The sequence below is a fragment of the Panthera uncia genome, assembly GCF_023721935.1.
Source record: "Panthera uncia isolate 11264 chromosome C1 unlocalized genomic scaffold, Puncia_PCG_1.0 HiC_scaffold_4, whole genome shotgun sequence".
Taxonomy (NCBI): Eukaryota; Metazoa; Chordata; class Mammalia; order Carnivora; family Felidae; genus Panthera; species Panthera uncia.
This window is the reverse complement of record NW_026057585.1, coordinates 6,796,737-6,802,323: the sequence shown is the minus strand read 5'-3', so window position 1 is coordinate 6,802,323 and position 5,587 is coordinate 6,796,737.

Genomic DNA, 5,587 nt, shown 5'->3' with positions numbered 1-5,587 from the left:
TTCTGCTAATTCCTTCTCTTGATTCCACTGCTCCATCTTTCATCTTTCGTCTCTACTTCTCCCTCTTAAGCACTGGGTTGGTTTTCTAAGTCTTGCAGGGACAGATGCCGAACCAGTCAGGGGTCTTGGTTTCTGACACTTGAAATTGACTCTGTTAAGCAGGGAAAAAAAAAAAAAATTATTGGAAAGCGATCAGATCGTTCACAGAATCAACAGGAAGCCTGGAGAATCTGGCTTGGGCAACAGGCTAGAAGAACCAAAGGGGATTGGCACCAGAGAAGACAGCCAAGGTCACACCACCGAAAACCGCTCGGTGGGGACAGTGGCCACCAGCCACTAAGGGCCACCGCTGACACTTGGCTGTACTGAAGAATAAGCGTGCACTCACTCCAGAGGCTTGCTTTGTTCCCTCCAGATTCCCAGTCCAGGCCGGAGAGCCCAATGCCAAGACAGGGTGGACAGACCTCAGGAATTGCTCTCCAAGAGCAAAGCTGTAGTTCTGGCTCAACAGGAAAGGGGGTGGGAGTGCAAAGCTGAGAGCTGACAAGTCTATCGAGAAAGCAGGAGAGAGCAGAGTCCCAAAAACATTAGAGACTAAGAGCGTCACGGACACCCCTCTCTCCGAACCCACCCTATTTCCGGTGCACTTCTGGAGGTCTGCATCTGCTTTGTGAGGAGGGCTTTGGGAAAAGGACAGCTTTCGGGCAGCATACAAATTAACGATGCCAGTTCTGGAAAGACAGGCTGTAAAGTGAAATTCGGCAGAGGCTGTAGCCCGGCACGGTCGCCTGGGCTATTTCGCACACACTTTGTCCTAGACAAAGCAAGGAGCCACGGTTGCTAATGTGAACACCCTTTGTTTTCAGGTTCCCTGTAGCCAATTTAAAGCCCAGCTCCTAAGCGCTGTGCCTTTGACCTCCTACCTCTTAACCCTTAAAGGAGCAAGTCAAGCTTCTTTCTAGGGATGAAATTTGTAACGTGATTCCTGGCTCGGTGCAGGGGCCTCCTCTCTCATCCTGCCAGCTGGTCCCAATTATGAGCCGGTTGGGGTAATTTCAGAGTGTGGAGGGTGTCTGAGCAGTAGGAGGAGGGTTTTCTAAGCACTTAGCTTCCCTTAGGATCCCAAGGCCGACTAGAACTAGTGGATCCTTTAATATTCTAAATTATGAGGTGACTTTCACTGGTTTTCCAAAAAAAAAGGGAAATAAAATATATAAATAAAATCACTCGGTGGTGCGGCTGATAACTACTGCCAGCACAGAGAGAAAAATGAAGGCAACTGTTTCTACCATTCCAGCAAAGCTCTAACTTCGCCTACGTACCCTGGGTGATTGCCTCAATTTTCCTCTGTGCTGTAACAGAGTGGGCCCGTGTTGTGGCAAGTTTCCTTTGTGATAGGTGAGACTGAGGCGTGTCTTTGGGGGAGCGCCAGGCCAGTTTTAAAGGGCCACACACATGTAATCTGAGTTCAAGGTTATGTTTGGTGGAGTCAGTGTTTATTGAACGCCTACTATACGGAGGCGCTGCAAGTTCCGGGAATTCGAAACTCGGTAAATCTCGCTCTCCAGTGAGGCTGGATAGCAACCAAACGGGGGGCATTGCAGGGTGGTAGTGGGTAGAAGGGTCAGCCTTTGGCTGGGAGGAGCATTTTGTCACCGACGTTGTGTAGAATCGCCATGCTACACGCTGGTAATACAAACCAGATGGCTTTTAGTTGGTTTCATTATTTTTAAACTCTCTGCAAATACACCCCTCGTTGCCTGCACCTGGACTGACTTCTCCCGCCAGCCTCTTCGCCACACTCCTCGGCTTCCAGCCACCCCTCCCCCTTCAGTTCAGGCCATCGCATCATAGGCACTCTGGGTGTGTGCACGAGAGACAAAATTGCATTTGAAGGCATAGACGTGCCCGGAAGACAGGGGCCCATAGCTGAGCGGGCATGAGCTCCGCTGGAGGCTTAATGCCAACATTGGTCCGTTACACGTGACCTTCGTGGGGCCTGTCTAGGGCAATCCCTGTCCCTCCCCCTCGCATTATCGGCATTTATGAGTCAGCTTCTTTTCTCACTATAATTTCATGTCTTTGGGCCCAAGTGTTTTCACGTGGACGCTGTGGCTAAGAGCCGTCTTTCCTGGAAGGACTGTTGTAAGGATTAAACGGGAAAACACATGTAAAGCACCTGGCATTTGGTAAGCACTCAATAAATGTTAGCTGCTATTACCATTCCTTTTTTTTTTTTTTAGAGGAGCAACTTCATTTTATATTTGTAACACCAGTAACCAATTAGGCAGGCAGCACGCCACATGGTTAAATTGCCAACCCTTTGTTGCTATATATTTTTAATTTTTTAATGTTTATTTTTGAGAGAGAGAGAGAGAGAGAGAGAGAGAGAGAGAGAGAGACAGAGTGCAAGCAGAGGAGGGGCAGAGAGAGAAAGGGAGACACAGAATCCCAAGCAGGCTCTGTGCTGTCAGCACAGAGCCCCACGTGGGGCTCGGACTTGTGAATTGGGAGATCATGACCTGAGCCGGAGTTGGATCCTTGACCAACGGAGCCACCCAGGCGCCCCTATTATTTTTTTAATTAGTGTGAATCTGTTGTGTTTTGTTGTGTTGTTTTTTTTTTTTTTTGAGAGAGAGAGAGAGAGAGAGAGAGAGAGAGAGAGCATGTGCACGTGTGCATGCTTGAGTGGGGGAAGGGCAAAGAGAGAGGGAGACAGAGAATCCCAAGTAGGCTCCATGCCCAGCCCGGAGCCCGTCGTGGGGCTTGATCTTATGACCACGAGATCATGACCTGAGCTGAAAGCAAGAGTCAGATGCTCAACCGACTGAGCCACCCCCAGGCGCCCCTGATTTAAGTAAAGTAGGCACTTAATGTTACACGAGTTTCAGGTGTTTAATGCCGCGATTCAACAAGTCCATGCATTACGCTGTGCTCAGTGCGAGTGCGCCTACCATCTGTCCCCGCACCACGCTATTACGGTATCGTTGACTACACTCCTTATGCCGTGCCTTTTATTCCCGTGGTTTATTCATCCCATAGCTGGAAGCCTGTGTCTCCCACTCACCTTCACCTATTTTGCCCTTCCCCCTTGATCATTATTCTATAAGAAGACAGAAGATACACAGCGTTTAGTTCCAAGGAACGATTTTTCTGAAATCCTTCCATAAAATTTCCATAAAATTCAGGCTTGTGATAGAGCGTGGGCAAGAAGCCCGGGAGGCAGACGGAGGTATGCACCCTGGTCAGCACTGCAGGTATGATCTGAGGGAGCCTTGCCTGAGCGCTGCCACCCACGTTGATCCAGGAGTGGCCAGGAGATGGTGGGTGAGGGGGTTGGGCCCTTCCCTTACACCACTGTTACCCATATCCATCACCGCCCATTGATGTTTCTTGAGTAAATGATGACGCGGATGAATCCAAGAGGTGAATTCCTTACACCGCTATTTCTTCTGCAATTATTAGTTGACTTTCCACTGTAAGAAATAATTGTCTTCATTTTTTTTTTATTTATATGCCTATATCTGCGTAGACTTACAGGTGTTGATTGTAGTCAATAGGTTATCATTATTTTGATCTTCAAATGGTCCCAAATGTGGTCCATAGAAGCCCCTTCAGGATGGTTTGTGTGTCCTTTTGACCTGTCCTCATTATTTTTGGAGACATTCCCTACACTCTGATGCAACAAAATGTTATTCTTATGCTATCTCGTTCTTTCTCTGCCCCACCCTGGAATCAGCTATTTGTTTAAGGAAACCAAGGTCCCTTACGGTGGAGAGTAGGGCTGGACACCAATGTCTGAGCACTAAGAATTCTTGTTGCTACTTGGAGTGTCAGTCCTTCTAGGTTCTTCCGCTGGGCAGAGCTAGGAAACACAGTGTACATATACACACACATATTTATTTCCCATCTATCTATCTATCTATCTATCATGTATCTGTCTAAACCACAGTTTACAGTGATAGATCCAGCTGCAATCCACCACCAGGAAGTTTATTTTGTTTCCTCTTGCCCTATCGATGCCTCCCTTCTCCAAGAGTGATAAACCTGGCTCCAGAGAGCTCAACCTACCTCTACCTGGCCCATCTCTCAACACCACTGAGTCATACCGCCTCCCTCACCGGCTCACCCCTCCTTGAGCCTCTAGCTCCCTGGTGCACGTTTTATGATGAAGAAGGAAAACAAAGCAGCCAGTAAATAAATAAATAAATAAAATTTATAATTAATTAATTAAACATTAATTATTTACATTAATGTAATATATTTAACTAATTACATTTAATTATACATTGATATAAATATATATACTATATAAAAATATACATAATATAAATATATACATGTTTATGTTTATATATATTTAAAGACAGGCAGAAAAAGGAAGAGAAGGGAAGGGAATGGAAAAGAGGAGAGCTGGGTCACCTTTTGATTTGCGTTTTTAAAAAAGCACTCTGGCAGATTTGTGGAGAACGACTTGAAAGGGAACAAGGGTAGATTCGCCGCTGACTCATCTTGGCATTCCTAGCGCTTGGTGGCATGCTTTCAGAAAGGCACTGTATAAATGTTTGGAGAAGGAAGGAAGGGTGGGGGAGAAGACAAAAAGAAGGAGGGAGGGGGACAAGAGGTTTCTCCCAGAAGAATGCACCGTGGAGAATGTTGTGTTTTTCTTTTCCGCGGTCAAAGTTGCCTCTCTCCACAGTCAAGGATAGACAATCGCATTGAAGTGTATCTTTTTTGTTCTGTGGAAGCCTGTTAAGTGGCTTCCTGCGGTCGCTTACACGAATGTAGTAGGCATGGACCATTTGTCCTGTAGAGGGTAAATCATCCTGAAGCAGTGATGAGTCACTCATGATCTCTTTTGGTTCTATAAATGTAGGACAAGTAGTCCCTCGGTCCTGGGAGATGTTGGAACAGGATTCATTTTTCCTCCCTCCCCTCTCCCCACCCCTGAGAATCTTCCCCATTCGTTCATATGCAGATCAGGCCCTTCCGGAACTGGAGGACCTGTTTTCCTGAGAGCCCAATGCCTCCTGGGAGGGAAAGGGTTAAAATTCAAGTTCCCTGCTCCCTGGAGTTCAAAGTCAAGAATCTATAGCATGGAGGCATGACTCACGGGCCAGGCAATAAAGTTCCCATGAGGCTACCGTACATCTGGCATTTCTCGCCCTTGGTAGCGAGCCTCACCAGAGGGTGGGATCCTCCTTAAGTCAGATGAGTCCGCCAGGTGGCCAAGGCTGACACCAGTCTGAACTCACTGCTTTCAGCCAGCGTGATACCAGGGAAGTGGCTGTGTGTGTGTGTGTGTGTGTGTTTGTCTGTGGACAAAAGAGTTGGCTGGTAAGAGCTGTGAACCAGGGATGTTCTCGAACTGGTTCATACTGGCTTGCAAGAACTCGTTGCCAGCCAGTTGTTCAATATAATCATTATTAAATAATAAATGATGTAAACTTTCGACTAAACCATTATATTAAAAACAAAGGTAATAGAGACTCAAAACTCATCACTTACTAATTATTTGACCACATTTTACTATTATCTACGCTCTTGAGATTTCATACATCTACTGTAGCTGCATGGTGGAGGTTTT